The sequence below is a fragment of the Pseudorca crassidens genome, chromosome 17, assembly GCF_039906515.1.
Source record: "Pseudorca crassidens isolate mPseCra1 chromosome 17, mPseCra1.hap1, whole genome shotgun sequence".
In the NCBI taxonomy this organism is placed as follows: Eukaryota; Metazoa; Chordata; class Mammalia; order Artiodactyla; family Delphinidae; genus Pseudorca; species Pseudorca crassidens.
The window spans coordinates 1,519,430-1,539,357 of record NC_090312.1 but is presented as its reverse complement, the minus strand read 5'-3'; the positions used below and the strand labels follow the sequence as shown (position 1 = coordinate 1,539,357).

General features: G+C 49.5%; 1 pseudogene; it reads left to right on the top strand.

The window, feature by feature from the left end:
• The first annotated feature begins 7,576 nt into the window (after positions 1-7,576).
• LOC137210412 (HIG1 domain family member 1A, mitochondrial pseudogene) lies at positions 7,577-8,194 on the top strand (annotated as a pseudogene).
• Positions 8,195-19,928: the final 11,734 nt, after the last annotated feature.

Genomic DNA, 19,928 nt, shown 5'->3' with positions numbered 1-19,928 from the left:
AAAAAGGAAAGCCACCGCAGTGAGAAGCCCGCGCACCACAACAAAGAGTAGCCCCCACTCCCCACAACTAGGGAAAGGCCGCGCGCAGCAACAAAGACCCAACGCAGCCTAAAATAAATAAATTTATAAAGGAAAAAAAAGATTAAACGACACAAAGTCTCCGTCACATTCCCTGCCCTGCAAAAAAAGCAACACCATCGCTGGTGCCTGCTGAAAACCACGGTGAGAGGCCAGCCCAGGACCCCAGCTCACTCAGCATGCCCACAGATGCCTTGTGCCACCTGCCCTGCTAACCAGGGCTACCGTCAGCATCTCAGAGCTGGTAGTGCCTTCAGGACAGGGACTGTGACCTGTGCATTGTAACGCCCAGGCCAGCATCTAGTCCAGAGTGGGCGTGCCATTGGTGTCGACCGCGCGATGAGCGGAGGAACTCTACGTGGCACGAGCCGCACAGGCACCAACTGCCCCAAGAGCGGGGCAGAGAACGCTGCAGACTTCCGGACTCTGGCTCAGCATCGGCATCAGGAGGGGGCATTTCAGGAGTGCAGGCAGCAAGACTGAAAGCCCAGGAAACGCATGGAGGCCCACTTGGGGGAGCCAGGTGGAAGAAAGTGGATGTGGGAGAGTTGAGGGGTCGAGGTTGGGTGTGACAGCTGTGGATGTAAAGCTCGAGTCTGAACTCTATTTCTCAGGCAGTGACGAGCCACTGGGGTTTTCCAGGGAAGAGCCCAGAAGTGGTTTGAATAAAGGCAGGAAAATCGGCGAGGACCACAGTGACGGGGCGGCAGGGAGGGCCGGGCCTGGGGAGCAGAGGGCGCTTGGGAGGGGAGGCATGGGTGCAGGCCTGGTCCTGGGGCTGTAGCTCCCAAGGCAGCCCTTCCCCATCGGGGCCCAGACGCTGCACCCCAGCCAGCAGCATGGCTTGGCCCGTCTGCTGCCAAACGTTCTGTGTTCCTGAGTGTCTCCTTCGTCTCAGGCTTGTCAGGCACTGGAGACCTTTCAGAACGCCCCAGATGCAAACCACCCACCACAAACACACACACACATGCACACCCACAACCTCTCAACTCCCACCTTCACTGCTAAAGAAGGCCTCTTCTCCCCGTGGGCCCTCATCCCCCGGGACCCAGTTCACAAGGTCACCCACATGTCCACCCCCGCAAACCTTCGGGCTCTTGTGCAGCAACTTCCTCCTTTGAAACCTGTGCCCTCTCCTCTCCTTCATCCAACTCTGGTCTGCTTTTCGCTGGTATCCAGCAGCTTCCCGGATGTGGGAGGGCTCTAGCACCAGGTTCAGAATCCTCCTCTCCACCGCAACTGCTATGACGACCCTGGGGCATTTTGGGTGGTATCTTCCAAGTGCCTCTCTCACCTATGCCCTTCTCTCGAGTCAAGGCCATGACCACCTCTGAGCAGACCCAAACCATCCTCGGCACCACAGACAAAGAGATGATGGCATGTCCCTGCTTAAATGCCTTCAGAGGACTTCCTGTCAGGATGGCGGACTGACTGACCCGAGATCCTGACTCCTACTCTTAACACATAAAACTGCCAGATAAAATACTTCTAAACTTTTAAACAAATGAGCCGGAATGCAAAAATAAATGTGAAGGGAGACCCTGCGGCTGTGAGGGAAGACTTACAGCTATGGGATTTAGAGAGGTTGTGCTGAGGAAACAAGAATTAGCATTTAGGACCTACCAGGGGAAGGAGCCCTGGCGAAACCGCAGGCTCTCAACTATCAGGGAGCCTTAAGAACAGAGCCTTACCAAAGCCACAATCCGGACTTGCCTCATCTCTGCCCCAAGGGTTGAATGTAATTGGCCCCACTTTATCTGCAGACTCTATCTTCCTGTAAGAAGATAACATCACCCGGAACCTCTACGGTCTTTCAACACACAAGCTGTCAGTTAGAAATTGCTAGGCATTTCAAAAGACAGAACTATATGACTGAAAACCAAGAGGAAAAATGAGATGACAGAAACAGACCTAAAAGTGACTCAAAGATGGGAGATAGCAAAAAAGGACTTTAAAATAAATATGATTGATATGTTAAGCAAAATGCAGGGGGAAATGGAGATACATGGAAGATAATATGGAGATTTCCCAGAGAATTGAATTCTATAAAAAGAATCAAACTGAGCATCTTGAATGGAAAAATACAATTAACTGAAACTAAAAATTCAATAGATGGGTTTAAGGGTCAATTAGACAAGTCAGAAGAAAGGATTAGTGAACTGAAAGGTCAATAGAAAATATCCAAACTTACAAAGGGAAAAAAAGAATGGATAGAGGAAATAGTATAATAGGTGGGGAAAGAGTAAAAAATACACATATGTAGAGTCCCAGAGGAGAAGAGAGAAAGAATGGAGAAGTAATGTCTGAAGAGATAACACCTGAAAATTTCCCCAAACAATAGGACATCAACCCACAATCTACCAAAACTGACACAAAAAGAAGGTTATGCTTACCTCTAAAATTTTCCAATTTTTTTAAGAGTCCACTGTCATGAATTGAATTGTGTCCCCTCAAAATTCAAATGTTGAAGTCCCAATCTCCAGTACCTCATTATGTGACCTTACTTGGAAATGAGGTCATTGCAGATATAATTAATTAAGATATGGTCATACTTCCTCATACTAGGACACAAAGCAAGCCTTAACAAATTTAAGAGGATAGAAATTATTTCAAGCATCTTTTCTGACCACAACAGCATGAAACTAGAAATCAACCATAGAAAGAGAAATAAGAAATACCAATAAGTATTTCTTATTTAATAAGAAAATTAATAAGAAATAAGAAAACCAATGGGTCAATGATGAAATCAAAGAAGAAATTTAAAAATACCTTGAGACAAATGACAATGAAAATACAACCATACAAAATCTATGGGATGCAGCAAAAGCAGTCCTTAGAGGGAAGTTCATTGCGATATAGGCCTTCCTCAAAAAACAGGAAAAATCTCAAATAAACAACCTAACCTACCACCTAAAAGAATTAGAAAAACAAAAACAAATAAAACCTAAAGTCAGCAGAAGGAAGGAAATAATAACGATCAGAGAGGAAACAAATAAAATAGAGATTTGAGAAACAATAGAAAAAAATCAATAAAATCAAGAACTGGTTCTTTGAAAGGGTAAACAAAATTTACAAACCTCTGGCCAGGCTCACCAAGAAGAAAAGAGAGAGGACCCAAACAAACACAATAAGAAATGAAGGAGGAGAAATAACAAGCAATACTGCAGAAATACAAAAAACCATAAGAGAATACTATGAACAATTATATGCCAACAAATTGGACAAACTAGAAGAAATGAACAAGTTTCTAGAAGGATACATCCCATGAAAACTGAATCAAGAAGAAATAGATCATTTGAACAGACCAATCACTAGAAGTGAAATAGAATCTGTAATTTAAAAAAAACAAAAAACAAAAAAACTCCCTAAGATTGAAGAGGAAGGAACATTCCCAAAGTCATTCTATGAAGCCACCATCACTCTGATACTAAAACCAAAGACATTACCAAAGGAGAAAATTATAGGCCAATATCTTTGATGAATATAGATGCAACAATTCTCAACAAAATATTAGCAAACCGAATCCAACAACACATAAAGAGGATCATACACCACGATCAAGATAGATTCATCCCAGGGTCACAAGGACGGTTCAACATACGCAAATCAGTCAATGTGATACACCACATCAACAAAAGAAAAGACAAAAACCACATGATCATCTCAATAGATGCAGAAAAAGCTTCTGATAAAATTCAACATCGATTAATGATAGAAACTCTTACCAAAGTGGGTATACAGTAAGTCCCCTACATACGAACGAGTTCCATTCCGAGAGCGCCTTCTTAAATCCAATTTGTTTGTAAGTCCAACAAAGTTAGCCTAGGTACCCAACTAACACAATCAGCTATATAGTACTGTACTGTAATAGGTTTATAATACTTTTCACACAAATAATACATAAAAAAACAAACAAAAATGGGCTTCCCTGGTGGCACAGTGGTTGAGAGTCCACCTGCCGATGCAGGGGATATGGGTTCGTGCCCCGTTCCAGGAAGATCCCACATGCCGCAGAGTGGCTGGGTCCATGAGCCATGGCCGCTGAGCCTGCGCGTCTGGAGCCTGTGCTCCGCAACGGGAGAGGCCACAACAGTGAGAGGCCCACGTACCGCAAAATAATAATAATAATAAAGAAAGGAGAAAGAAAGAAAACATTTTAAATCTTACAGTACAGTACCTTGAAAAGTACAGTAGTACAGTACAACAGCTGGCATACAGGGGCTGGCATCAAGTGAACAGGCAAGAAGAGTTACTGACTGGAGGAGGGAGAGGAGGTGGGAGATGGTAGAGCCAAAGGATCGTCAGCAACAGGAAATGGAAGGCAAGCTGCAATCTCACTCACACCTGACGTTGATGGCACAGGCTCTGGTTCCTTGCTGGATTCAATTCTATCTACCCTCTTGAAAAAACGATCCAGTGATTTCTGGGTAGTAGCTCTTTTTTTCTCATCGTAGATGACACGGTAGCACTGGATTGCATTCTGAACGGCTGCTACAACCTTCGTGTACCATTCTACATTCGGGTCCTGTGCCTCAAAAACTAACAGTGTCTCCTCAAATAAAGAAAATGCCCTTGCCATTTCCTGCATCGTGAATCTCTTCGGTTCTTCAATTACTTCTTCTTCCTCTTGTCACTCCACCCTCTCAATTATTTTCACTTTTGTTTCCATCGTTATCGCTTGGCGCTTCTTAGCAGTACCAGCTACACACCGCCGTTTTTACGGTTGCTTCCAGACAGCCTGGGCTTGAAATAAAGCTACTGTACTACTATACTCTATACAGTTCTGTACAATAAAGTGCACAAAAGCACAACCATTTGTAGAGGATGCATACGCGTGACAAAATATGCCAAACGTGTGAACTAACTTACGTGATTGGACATGTGAATGCACGTTTGCATCTTTGAAAGTTCACAACTTGAAGGTTTGTATGTAGGGGACTTACTGTACAGGGAACATATCTCAACATAATAAAAGCTATTTATGACAAACCCATAGCCAACATAATACTCAATGGTGAAAAGCTGAAAGCCTCCCTGCAAAAATCTGGAACAAGACAAGGATGCCCACTCTCACCACTTCTATTCAACGTAGTATTAGAAGTCCTAGCAACAGCAATCAGACAAGAAAAAGAAATAAAACGTATCCAAATTGGAAGGGAAGAGGAAAAATTGTCATTATATGCAGATGACATGACACTATATATAGAAAACCCTAAAGACTCCATGCGAAAACTACTAGAACTGATAAACAAATTCAGCAAGGTAGCAGGATACAAGATTAACATACAGAAATCTATTGTATTCCTTATACTAACAATGAAATATCAGAAAGAGAAAGTAAAAAAGCAATCCCTTTAAAAACCCCATTAAAAAAAAAACTTAGGAATAAACCTGACCAAGGAGGTGACAGACTTATATGCTGAGAACTATAAATCACTGATAAAGGAAACTGAAGATGATTCAAAGAAATGGGAAGATATCCCATGTTCTTGGACTGGAAGAATTAATATTGTTAAAATGGCCATACTACTCAAAGCAATCGACAGATTTAATGTGATCCCTATCAAATTACCCATGACGTTTTTCACAGAACTAGAAAAAACAATCCTAAAATTTATATGGAATCATAAAAGACCCAGAATTGCCAAAGCAATCCTGAAGAAAAAGAACAAAGCAGGAGGCATAAGCCTCCCAGACTTCAGACCATACTACAAAGCAACAGTGATCAAAACAGAGTGGTACTGGGACAAAAACAGATGTATGGATCAATGGAACAGAATAGATAGCCCAGAAAGAAACACACACACCTACAGTCAATTAATCTTAGAGAAAGGAGGCAAGAATATACAATGGGAAAAAGACAGTCTCTTCAGCAAGTGGTGCTTGGAATGCTGGACAGCTGTATATAAATCAATGAAGTTAGAACAGTCCCTCACACCATACACAAAAATAAACTCAAAATGGCTTAAAGACTTAAATATAAGACATGACGCCATAAAACTCCTAGAAGAGAACATAGGCAAAACGTTCTCTGACATAACTCATAGTAATGTTTTCTTAGGTCTCCCAAGGCCAAATAAATAAAAGCAAAAATAAACAAATGGGACCTAGTCAAACTTATAAGCTTCTGCACAGCATAGGAAACCATAAACAAAACAAAAAGACAACCTACGGCATGGGAGAAAACATTTGCAAATGATGCGACCGACAAGGGCTTTACTTCCAAAATATAGAAACAACTCATACAACTCAAACAATCCAGTCAAAAAATGGGCAGAAGATATAAATAGACATTTATCCAAAGAGAACATATAGGGGACTTCCCTGGTGATGCAGTGATTAAGAATCCACCTGCCAGTGCAGGGGACACGGGTTTGAGACCTGGTCCGGGAAGATCCCACATGCCGAGGAGCAGCTAAGCCTGTGCACCGCAACTACTAAGCCTGTGCTCTAGAGCCCTTGAGCCACAACTACTGAGCTGGCGTGCCACAACTACTGAAGCCCGTGCGCCTAAAGCCCATGCTCCGCAACAAGAGAAGCCACCACAGTGAGAAGCCCGCACACCCCAGAGAAGAGTAGCTCCTGCTGGCCGCAACTAGAGACAGCCTACGCACAGCAACGAAGACCCAACGCAGCCAAAAATAAATAAATAAATAAATAATAAATTTCTAAAAAAAAAAGAGAGAAGGGCTTCCCTGGTGGCGCAGTGGTTGAGGGTCCACCTGCCGATGCAGGGGACACGGGTTCGTGCCCCGGTCCGGGATGATCCCACATGCCGCGAAGTGGCTGGGCCCGTGAGCCATGGCTGCTGAGCCTGCGCGTCCGGAGCCTGTGCTACGCAAAGGGAGAGGCCACAACAGTGAGAGGCCTGCGTACCGCAAAAAAAAAAAAAGAAGAAGACATATAGATGGCCAGCAGGCACAGGAAAAGATGCTCAACATTGCTAATTATTAGAGAAATGCAAATCAAAACTACAGTGAGGTATCATCTCACACCAGTCAGAATGGGCATCATTAAAAAGTCTACAAATAATAAATGCTGGAAATGGTGTGGAGAATAGGGAACCTTCCTACACTGTTGATGGGACTGTAAATTGGTGCAGTGACTATAGAAAACAGTACAGAAGTTCCTTAAAAAACTAAAAACAGAGTTATCATACGATCCTGCAATCCCACTCTTGGGCATATATCCAGAGAAAACTCTAATTCGAAAAGATAGGGGCTTCCCTGGTGGCACAGTGGTTGAGAGTCCGCCTGCCGATGCAGGGGACGCAGGTTCGTGCCCCGGTCCGGGAGGATCCCACATGCCGCAGAGCAGCTAGGCCCGTGAGCCATGGCCGCTGAGCCTGCGCGTCTGGAGCCTGTGCTCCGCAACAGGAGAGGCCACAGCAGTGAGAGGCCCGCGTACCGCAAAAAAAAAAAAAAAAAAAAAAAAAAAAAATCCTAGCAGGCTTTATCGTAGACATTGACAAACACCTTAAAGTTATATGGAGAGAAGCCGGTTGGAGCCTGCGGTGTCGTGCAGGTGTCTATTCTTCAATCACTATGTCAAGTGACACAGATGTTTCTCTTTCTTCATATGATGAAGATCAGGGATTTAAACTCATCCGAAAAGCTAGAGAGGCACCATTTGTCCCCATTGCAATGGCAGGTTTTGCAGCAATCGCTGCATATGGATTATATAAATTGAAGAGCAGGGACAATACTAAAATGTCTGTTCACCTGATCCACATGCGTGTGGCAGCCCAAGGCTTTGTTGTGGGAGCAGTGGCTCTTGGTATGGGCTATTCCATGTATTGAGAATTCTGGGCAAAACCTAAACCTTGGAAGAGGAGATGCTGTCTTGGTCTCGGTGGCGCTTGCTTTAGTTAGACATCTCATATTGAGGTTATATGTTTATGCTGAAAATAAATTCTGCGGGTCAGACAATAACATGGTAATTTGAATACTGGCTTCCTTTCTTGCAGGCTTGATTTGCCTAGTGACTAGTTCACTAGCTATAGGTCATTCAGGGGAGTCAGATTAGCACAAAAACATGTCACTTTTAAATGCACTTGATAGTGGTACAATGTCCACCTTCTTAAACTCTTCTGATAAAATTAGTTGTAAAGAGGACAACATGCTCCCAGTCGCTGCAGACTGTCATATGCTTTTGATGTAATGTAGGAGTCCTATCTACCCCATTTAATTTAACTCTTTCTGACTGCCTTGTGGACTGAGTACTGTTTTTAAGGTCTGGCTGGCTCTTGAAGAAACCTTTCAGAACAGTGCACGGAATACAACATTATAAACCTCCCAGCAACTATGTGTGTGTTTTTAAACCAAACCTAAAGAGCTGGTAACAGCTGCTTTGAAGTAGTATCTGTTTCAGAATCATAGTTGTAAACATGAGAATAACTTAACTATAGATCCCCGTTTAGCTCTTTTGTAATTGCAGAATTATAGTTTGCTGCTGTTATATTAGAATAATTTTTAAATGGCATTTTGAAATAGAAGTGTGTATTTTAAGTGCTAATGCAAAGGTAAATGAAAAATACTTTAAAAAATTTATATGGAAATGCAAAAGAATTAGAAAAGCCAAAAGAATTTTGAAAAAGAAGAAAAAAGTTGGAAGACCTGATTTCAAAATTCACTCTAAGGCTATAATAATCAAGACAGTGTGATACTGTCCTAAGGAGGGACATATAGATCAGTGGAACAGAATAGAGAATAGAGACCTACAGACCTAGAGACCTACAGACCTAGAGAATAGAGAAATAGACCTACACATATTTCTTTTAAAAATGATAACGGAAAAATTAGATATCAATATTAAAGAAGAACAACCTCAACCCTTACCTCACGTCATACACAAAAATTAACTTAAAATGGATCATAGACCTAAATGTAAAAACTAAAATTACAAAAACTTCGACATGAAAATGTAGGTGAATATCTTCATGGCCCTAGAGTAGGCAGATTTCTTAGATAGGACACAAAAAGCACAGACCATTTAACACATTTTTTTGGATAAACTTAAAACCTTTTGCTCTTCAAAAGGAAATGCCCTAGTGGCGCAGTGGTTAAGACCCCACACTCCCAATGCAGGGGGCCCAGGTTCGATCGCTGGTCCGGGAACTAGATCCCACATGCATGCTGCAACTAAGGAGTCCATCTGCCACAACTAAGGAGCCCTCGAACCCCAAATAAGGAGCCTGCTTGCTGCAACTAAGACCCAATGCAACCAAATAAATAAGTAAATAAATAAATAAAAAGGAAATGAAAAGACAAGGCACAACTTGGAGAAAATATTTTCAATACATATATTTGGCAAAGAATTTGTATCCAGACATACAAGTGCTTTTACAACTTCATAATTAGAAGACACGCAACCTAATTTTTTTAAATGGGCAAAAGATTTCAGGAACCTCATAAAAGAAGATATAGAAATGGCCAGTAAGCACATGAATTATTTTCAAAATCATTAGCCATCAAGGACATGCAAATTAAAGCCACAATGAGATGCCACTCTACATTCACTAGAATAGCTGAAATTTAAACATTTACATTAACATACTGGCAAGGATGTAGAGCAACTGGAACTCTCATTTACTGCTGGTGGAAAAGTAAAACGGTATAACCACTTTGGAAAACAATTTGGTAGTTTATAATACATATTTACCATATGATCTAGCAGTTCTACTCCTAGATTTTTAACCAAAGATTTATACACGTGTTCATAGCAGCTTTATTCATAATTACCAAAAATAGGAATGACTGAAATGCCCATCGACGGGTGAAGGAATAAACTAATCGTGATAGTCACGTAACAGAATACTACTTAGCCATAAAAAAGGAACAAACTAGTAACACACACAACCACAAGGGCGGATCTCAAAAACACCATGCAAACACAAAAGAACATATACTGTATGATTACTACTCCAGAGAAGACTAATCTATTAGGACCAGGGATGGGAGGTGAGAATTGCTAGGAAAAGGCACGGGGAAACTTTGGAGTAATAGAAAAATTCTATACCCTGTTGCAGTGGTGCTCACATGGTATACAGGTTTGTCAAAACTCATCAGATTGTATGCTTAAAATGGGTACATTTTATTGCACGAGAATTACACCTTGATAGAGTTGATTTTTTTAAATGAATGTAGGCAAAAGTATAACAAAACCGCTTCCTCTTCTGCTTGAGAATTTGCCCTTTGGTTAATTGTCTAGCTATGTTCCCCTGGTAACCAGATAAAGGTAGAATGTCAACAATTTAACTAGGCAACACTGCTTACGGTAACAATCGCCCCTATTAGAAGATGCACGATGTGGACAGGCAGGAACTAGAAATGAACTATGAACGCCTGAGAGAAGCCATAACTCTGGCTTCCTGGAGGACAGTGACTCTTGAAGCAGAGCACGTCTCTTGTGGAGACGCTGGAAGCTACACCTATGCAACTGTCGCAAGATATATGGCTCCTGTGAGGCGTAAGGTTTGGAAGCCCTGCCCAGCATGAATCTCATCCCCTTGCGTGTGAGCTGTCACCTGTGGGTCCAAAGATGTAGCCTTGATGGCTGTATAAATCGCTCCATGATTCCTTCAGAAAAAGAAGATGTAGCTCCCCTGCTGGCCAACTGTATTTCCTGCACATCTGAGCAGATGGTTGCCAAGGGTGGCCCTTGGTCATCTTACAGATGGGGCTGGGGATTTAGTGGACTAAGAAGATCCCCCGATGGACACTGCAGTGTGTATCTCACAGAAGAGTAAGAGAAATGGCCATGAAACATATGACGGATGACCTGTTAACCTCAGAAATTATCAAGGGGGGATTCCCCAGTGGTGCAGTGGTTGGGAGTCCACCTGCCAATGCAGGGGACACGGATTCGAGCGCTGGTCCGGGAAGATCCCACATGCCGCGGAACAACTGGGCCTGTGCGCCACAACTACTGAGCCTGCGCTCTAGAACCCGCGAGCCACAACTACTGAAGCCCGCGTGCCTAGAAGCCGTGCTCCGCAACAAGAGAAGCCACCGTGATGAGAAGCCGGCGCACCGCAACGAAGAGTAGCCCCCGCTCGCTGCAACTAGAGAAAGCCCACGCACAGCGACGAAGACCCAACGCAGCCAAAAATAAAATAAATAAATTTATAAATTATCAAGAGGATGCAAGTCTAGTCGTAAAGCAGTGGCTGGCACTGGCTGAATGAAACCAAGACTACAATGAGATACCAGTACCATCCATCCAATGGGAAAAAAAAATCAAGAATTCTGACAATACCAAGCGCTGGAGAAGATACACAGCAACAGGATCACTTGAGCTTTGCTGGTGAGCAAGCCAATTAGCAAATCAATTTGACATTATCTTGTGAAGTTGGAAACTTACATTTCTACAACCCAGAATTCTACTCCTAGGTATGCCCAACATAAATTTTTGCACTTGTATGCCTGGGGACACGTAAAAGAATGTTCACAGTGTCTTTGTTCGTATTAGCGAAAACCTGTAAGCAACTCAGACGTCCACAGACAAGATTATGGATGTATAAACTGTGGTACATGCACAGAAGGGCAGAGTGTCCAACAGTCGAAATGAAAGAAATGGCAGCTACATGGAACAATATTGTAACAATTTTGCTCTCTGACCACAAGGTAACAAAATTTTAAATTAACAACAAGATTAAAAACGAACGTTTGGAAACTAAAATACTCTTTGTTGGCTGCCCATTGAAGACGCAGTGTTTCTAACAGAGACACTCCTGCGTTTGGGCAGAAAACATGTGGTGCTGGACCGCCCAGCACAGCGCAGGAGGGCTTAGCATTTTGGGTACTGACACCCCACCGTCCGTGTGACACGAGAAAGCCCACACGCACTTGCAAATGGACAGCCCCCTTGGGTGACAAGCACTGCCCGCCCCTCCACCCAGCACCCAGCACCCAGGATAAAGTCCAGGCTGTCTGACGGGGCCTCAGGGCCTTGACGATTGCCCGGCCTCCCCGTCTCTTGTCCCTGCTCTGTACACTTCAGCTGCCCCAAACTCCCTTGACTCTGGGTCTTTGTACCTTCCCCTCCCTTTCCCCACCCGATATTCCTCTAACCTGGCTGGCTCCTTCCAGGGTTTAGATCTTCAGAAGTCATTCCCCTGGGGCGCACCCCTGACCCCCAGCCAGGGCTAGATGCCCTTTGCCTCGGCTTCCCCAGCAAAGCCCTCGCCCACTGTGTGGTCGCTGTCTGTCGATCTGTGTGCTCCACTTACTGTAATTCTCTGTAATGCTTGTGATGCCACCATGGCCACCTGGATACCCAGCACGGTGTATGGCACACAACTGCTGCTCAGTAAATCTAGTCCCTGTTGAATTGCCTTGTGTGTCAAAGAGCACACAGCACTGCCCGAGTCCAGAGTGGAGGGAGTGTGGGAATGGGAGGGCTCCCTCAAGGTACAGGTGACACACGAAGGAAAAGGATTAGCCTCCCGTGGGTGATTCCCTCAAGGGGCCTCAGGGAGCGTCCAGGCCACCCAGAAGTGCACTCCATCCCCCGCACTGTGTCGGTGGGCGAGACACTTCCCCGCTGACTGTGCCCTGCTCTCACTTCCCTCTGAATTTGCCATTTCTAACATCGTCTGCAAGTGTCTGTCCGTCATCTGTTGCCACTTCTGCCGGCGCAGGCCCTTCCACGTGCTTCTTGGAAGGTCCCACTCACCGAGTCTCTGCTGGCCTTCTTTTCCTTCATTCTCCCCACTTCCGTGCTGCCCTCAGCAGTCACCCAGCCCTCCCCAGCCCTCCCCTGATTCTCAGCCGCTGAGTGCCGCAGGCTCCGGCTCCGGCTCTGCATGCTCACTTCCCCGCAGGATTTCACCCTCCTTCCCCCACAGCGAGCTCACCTCCTGACCTGCAGGCTCCCAAACCAAGGCCCACTGAGGCTCCCCGCAGCCCAGGTGCTCTGGGAATGGACCAGACCAGCCTCCCACTTAAGGACCTCACCGTTTGGGGCACTGCCCATCCCACCACTGCATCCCGGCCACACACCTCTCACCCTGCTCCTCCTGTCCGGCCAGGTGCAAACCGGCAAGCCCTCAAGCCTTCTCCCCTCCCAGCCCACCCTGTTTCCCTCCCGCGCCCATCTGCCCTCCCTCCCCCAGGTGCACAGGGCCTGCTCCATGCCCCTTGTCCCACCACTTCGCGCCCTGGCTCAGCCCCCTCTGACGGGCCTTTCCCAGCCCATCCTGAGGCAGTCCGAGGCTGGGAGGGCACTCACAGGGCAAGGTGGCCTGGTGTCCTCCCAGGGACATTTCATGGACCTCGGCATGACCAAGCAGCCCTGCTACCAGCCTGCACACTCAGCACCCTGCTCCACTCTCCCCAGTCCTGGCTCTCCGCCTCACCCTGCTCTCAGCACAGGGTCAAACGGCGGCTGACGCCTAGAGAGCACTGGGTATGAGCTTACACACCCCCTGTCACATGGCTCCCCAACCACCTGCTCTGCCTACATCCCATGTACAGGCCCCACGCGTGCCACCAGCCCCTCCCCTGGTTCACGCTGTCCTGCCCCAACCTGCTCTGCCTACATCCCGTGGACAGGCCCCAGGCATGCCACCGGCGCCTCCCCTGGTTCACGCTGTCCTGCCCCACAGCCTTCTGGCTCTGCTTCTACGTGGCCTGCCGGTTCCTGCCTCAGGACCTTTGCTCCGCCCCTCATCCCAGCTCTCAGACACGATGTCCCCTCAGAGGCCCTGTAGTCCACCCTGCCCGCCATCCCCCATCCCACCACCTGCTCTGATGCCTTTGTGGCCCTCGTTCCATGCGTCTCTGCTGGAGCAGTGGTCTCGTCCACACCGTGTGCCCAGAGCTTGGCATGCATCTGCACACAGACAGACGTGCCCGAGTCCTCGGGTGCCGAATGGACAAATGAACATTCGGGAGGCTTCACAGATGAGGAGCCTGTGGCTCTCGGAGGTTCAGTAACTACCAGAGTCCAGCGGCAGCTCAGGTGTGTCCAACCAGCACAAGAAAAGCCACAAGACTTTTGAGGAAAATGAGGCTAGAGGCACAGTACTCAAAACGTCATCAATGAGATATTTAAGAAGTCTCAACAACCTAATAAAAACGATAGCACAGTTTTATATATGTTACATGGTTAAGAAATACCAAAAATACTACAATAAATATGGCATTTGCCTTGAAGAAGACCTGAAGCCAGTTTATAGAAGTGGGCGGGGGCAGGGTCGTGGCTTGTGGGTTACTATGAAGTGAGTTGTCTGAAATCGGATGGGAAGTTGTGACCCGGATGTGGCGAGGTGTGGCTCAGCACAGAGAGGAGGCAGTGAACTGAGGCACTGGCAGATGTCTGAGGTGTGTGTGTTTTGCACGTTCCTATGTTGCTGTGGTCCATTCATCTGGGTGCAGTTTTTGCTTTCTGTTTTCACCCATTTCTCATAAACAAAATTGCACGTAAACAAACGGAATTTGCCTTATGTTCAGATTGCTCCTAAATATATCAACCATGTTGAAACAAATTCACATTTTCAAAACAAGCATTTTAGCAAACCGTATTTTTTTAGGATTCCCTCCTATAACCAGATTTTTCAGTAACACGACAAATTAAGAGAGTGCACCAGAGAAGGTACTCATCTACATCATAAACTGTAGCATGAAATTCCTCAAGCTGGGGCTCAAGGACCCAGACTGGCCAAAGAGGGGTTCTGGGGTCAGAGTATCCCAGCTGCGGGACATCAGCCTAAACACTGTGGTGCAAGACGCTAGGAGGAGAGGACTGTCACGGGGAGTCTAAGCGTTGGTCAGCCCAAGCAGGTGTCCATCATCACCACCAAGCAAATGAGCTTAGCTCTAGCGAGTCCTCGGGTCACAAACCCAGGGCACAAACAGCAGATTCTAAGGACACTGGGTTTGGGAAAGTCTTTATTTCTGATCTGCTGAAGAAGGGAGGAGAGAAGAGACACTTTCCTAGGACCAGGCAGAAAAGGCTGGCCAAATACGTCACAGGGGGGCTTCCCTGGTGGCACAGTGGTTGAGAGTCCGCCTGCCGATGCAGGGGACGTGGGTTCGTGCCCTGGTCCGGAAAGATCCCACATGCCACGGAGCAGCTGGGCCCGTGAGCCACGGTCGCTGAGCCTGCGCGTCCGGAGCCTGTGCTCTGCAACGGGAGAGGCCACAGCAGTGAGACGCCCGCGTACCGCAAAAAAAAAAAAAAGTCACAGGAAGAAGTGCGGGCAACTCTGCCCCCCTGATCCAACCGGAGCCCCGCCCAGGGCTCACTTGCAGGCATGGGGACCGGGGCAGCCTCAGGGCCAAGGGCAGGAAGGTCTGAGTGGCTGCTGATGGGGGTGGCCAATGCCCTGTGCCAATCCCAATATCTGACATGCAGCTTGGTGACCTTATCAGGCCAACCCAGCATGTGCATGTTGGCCTTGAGCTGCTCCCCTTCTAGCAGCTCTCCCTCTGCCAGCCCTGAGCGTGGGCAGATGGGACCCCAAGTGTCAGAAGTCTGTCACCACAACCAGGTGTTGAGCACCACGTGCAGGCCCCTACCTGACCTCAGCTCTCAGCCTCAGGGTCATCTGACCTTCAAGACAAACTCACTCCCCAGATGAGACAGTCCAGCCTGCCGTGACCTCACAGCCCCTCTCCCACCGCTCTCCAGATTCAGGCCTAAAACCAGGCCCCTCTGTCCCCGGCTGCTTCCCTCTGTGTTCACAGAGATTCCTAATGAAAATCCCTCGTGAAGGTTCTGTTCGATAGGGCTGAGCTGAGAGCTGGGAAGGCAGGTCTGCCCTCAGCCGCAGGGCCGGCAAGGGTCTGACACAGAGGCACCTGGAGCCGGAGCCAGGGGCGGGCATGGGCTGGGGGCGTGCAGGCTGGTGTGGAGGCAGGGTGGCAGAGTGCCCAGCTCACGGGAGATGTGAGGACCAGGGAAGCGTGCAGTGGAGGGGCGGGCATCGTCAGGCATGAAGCTGGCGTGCGCTTTGAGGAGCTGCAGGTGCAGAGGGGAGGGGGCAGGCAGGGACGTCTGGACTCTACCTGGAGCCGAGGGGCAAGGGCAGTGGCAGGGCCAGGCAGGGCCCATGCACTTGCCCTGCAGGGTTCACCCAGAGCCCGTGGAGCGCTGGGAGTGGACTCGAGGACCCAACAGAGACGAGTGTCCTGCAGCCCTGGGGTCACAGGTCATGCAGTCACGTGAACTGGTGGTTAAAGCTCCTCCCTTCACTCCAAAGCCTCCGAGCCTTAACGTCCCACCGGGTGTAAAACCCAAACCCCTGTGTGAGCCCCACACGCCGCCCTCTGCCTCTCTGACTCGGTTGCCACCTCTCTCTCCGTGGCTCATTCCCCTCCATCTCACAGGCCTCCTGGATGGTTTTCAAAAGTGCGGCAGGCCTGCTCGTGTGCCCAGGGCCTTTGCACTGGCTGGCCCTCTATCTAGAAGGCCTGCCCCTCAACATCCTAATTTCTTGTCCTGCCCCCACCTCGAGTCCCCTCCCAAGTGTCACCTTGTTGGGGAGGCCCTCCGACCAGTCTGTACTGAAGGCCATGGCCTCCGCTTGCTCACCCTTTCCCCGCATTACGCCTCCCCACGGCCTGCATCACCACCACCCTCATCATCCTTCTCTCTGGCGACTGCCCATGGTCCCGCCGGGCATCAGCTCTGAGGCAGCAGGCCTTTGCTGTGTTCCCTGCACCAGTGAGAGATGGCGTCGATGGCTGCCGTGGAGCAAACGACCAAACGTACGGTCCTTACAGAAGCCACGAGAGCACACTGCAAGCCCACGTGGAAGAGGGGGAGACTGAAGCATCAGAGGGCCACGTGTCCTCTGGCCTAACCCTAGCCCTCGCTGGCAGGGCGGTCCTTGGCTCGGGCCCGTCAGATCTCAGGCCCCCCCCGCCTCCACGCCCTCTGTGCCCCCCACCCAGACTTTGAGAATGCCCTCCAGTCAAGGAACGGGGCTGGGGAGCCTGGGGTTCCCGCCAACAGCTTCCAGCCTGCCCTGCCCTGGGCAGCTCCTGCCATAGAAATGGAGCCAGAGAGGGCAGAGGCTCCTTGTTTGTTCCCTGCTGTCCCCCGCAACGGCACCTGGCAGGCTTTCAAGATCTCTGGGCTGATGAGAAAACGCATTTGGTTCTCCCTCTGTGCCAGACGTTGCCTCGCTATTTTACACACATTACCTCATCTAAGCCTCACAACAACAGTAGGAGGAGGGAGCGTTATTACCCCACTTGACAGACAAAGGAACAGAGGATGCGGGCTGCCCCGGCCCACACAGCAAAGCTGGAGACGAGCCGCCTGACCCCTCTGATGCTGCTGAAGGGGAGCCCTGAGGGGGTCTCCCAAGCTGGGGTGTGAAGTGGGAGCAGGAATCAACTGAGGGTCAGGGTAGGGGGCACACGGGTCTGACGTGGGGCCTGTGGAGCCTGGGGGCCTGGACCCCGACCACACACGCCCAGCAGCCCTGGCTCCTAGCCCCCGCCCCTCTCTCGGGCTGACCAGCCCTCCTCCTCCTTGCTGCCCTCCAGATAACACTTCTCAAAAAGCCGAGAGGGCCCTGCTACCAACAGGGAGACGTGGCCAAGGCTCCAGAGCCTGGCAGAGCCCTCCTGGCCCCTGCCCTGGCCTCTAGTCCCTGAGCCCTTCACGAGGGGTGATGGACGAGCCCCGGGGTTGGTGACCAAGGTCTCACTCCTAGAACATTCCGCCTCTAGCCGAGACCTGGACAGTCTTTCCTCTGAGGCTGCTCTTCCTGACTGTGGCTGGCAGGGCCCCAGGTAGATGAGCAGGTGCCCCTGCTCCCCACAGGGCCGGCTGCCTTCCCACGGCCCTCCAGACCCAGGGAGGGCACAGCCGGCCCCTCAGAAACCCAGAGGCACGTCCTCCTCAGACACTCAGAAGGCCAACTAGCACCTGGCCTGTTTCTACCACTAGCCAACGCATCCTCTCCAGCTTCATGGTGGGAATTCTTTCAGAAGAGAGGAGAGAGGGTTGAATAAAGATGCACTGATACATTTCTTGAGCACCCACTGTGTTCCAGGGCCTGTACTGGGCTCTGGGATGCAGAGTGTGCTGCGGTCCTTGTCCTCTCCGGGACACCACCCCGAGTCCTCCCTCTGAGTGGAGCCTTGATCCAGAAAGACCCTTTGGCAGCTGTGCAGAGAGGATGCAGCAGAAAGGTTGAGGCTGGATGCAGGGAGAGCAGGCCAGAGACTAGGCAGCCCGCCCCAAGCCCCAACCTCGACAGCTGGGAAGATGCAGGAAGCATGGGCCCGTCGTGGGGCCCTGGAAAGCCCCGGCACTTGGCATGGCTGTGTCTCGGTGCCTCACCTGTAGGAGGAGGGGACTGTACATCTGCCTGGGGCGGCGGGTGTTGGGACTGTTACAGCAGTGCCTGGAGGGTGTCGGCCGACTCCGTGGGAGCGCAGACTGGGCAAATGCCCCCAGGAGCTCCTTGCCAGCACCAGGATGTGACTGTGAGCCCACAGACCCTGAGGTTAAACAGGACGGAAATGATCACACAGCCGGTGTTGCTAGAACTGCGTTAGCCACGTGCAGACTGGCCCCTCCTCGGGAGGGGACAGGAGGTAAAACGGGGTGTGGACAGAGGGCTCCAGGGTGAAGGTGCCTGTTCTTCAGCAACTTAGTGCCTTGAGAAGGTGGCTTTAAAGCCAAGTTTACTAAACCTACAAAGAATCCCAAGCCACGACAGGAGCAAAGACCCCTGAGGGCCTTGCCAAGTTGGCACGCCGAGCTGAATCTAATGCGGCAAATCTGAATGGGGACAAACGGCGCAAAAGCCCGTGACCCAAGACCAGACGGGGGGTCTGACTCAGCATAAGCAAGTGGGAAAACACCGAAGGTTTGACTGCAGTGGATTCCTGACGAGCCCGTGGGGAATGCAAAGCCAGAGCAGAGGCGTGGAGGTCCCCGTCACTCCTGCAGCCCCGACCTCCCTGTAGCAGGACCTGAGAACCATTCCACAGTGCCACTGGCCAGGAACTCAGACGGAAGAGCAGGACAGAAGACATTGAGGGGTGGCCCCATGCGTGCACGCCCCAAACTCCTGCCCCCAAACGCATGATCCAAATTAACGCGGGTCAATTTTTGGATGAATCCCTTGCTCGCCAGAGTCTTGCTACTCTCAATCCCAAGCTCAAACCTACTAGATTTGGATGCCAAAGGACACTGTCTACGTGATACAACCGCAAAAAAACAAAACAAAGATGAGAAAATTAAAGAGAGCAAATGAAGCCTGAAGAGCGCGAGTACAAGGAAAGCGGCAGGAGGCTGCAGCTCAGCACCGGGGGGAGCCGGGTCTTCTGAGGAGAGGCTGGTGGCAGCAGAGGCACAGTGAGCTGCAACCAGGCAGTGGGGATAGCATCTGGCCCGTCCCCGGGCTTCCAGAGCTGGAAGGGGCTGGGGAGCCCGCAGCTGCACCCCTCCTCCTGGGAGCTGTCGTGCCCCCATCTCCTCGTGACCTTCCCGCTCACTTCTCACACTCAGGAACCCGGCATTAGCCCAATGGCTCTGCCAAACAGCCCTCCCTAAGTCCCTAAGGCCGATGCACACTCTGTCCTCCTGTCATCTGGCCTCTCGGCGCCATTCTATTTCCTCAGCCCGTGGCTGTGCCAGCCCAGCCCCCCGGGCTCCTCCTCGTGTCCCTGTGGCATTTCCGTCCTGTGTTCTCTGCAGGCTTGTCCTGCTCTTCAAGGCCCAGGAGGCCTAAAGCCTATTGTCTTTCATGACTTACTGATTGCTGGGTGACCTCACCCACCGCTGTGGCTGCATGTGCCGTCTAGAAGCTGATGACCCCAAGTGGTATCTTGCCAGTCCACGCAGCGGGCTCTGCCCTGGGACCCGAGCGGTAACCACTGCTT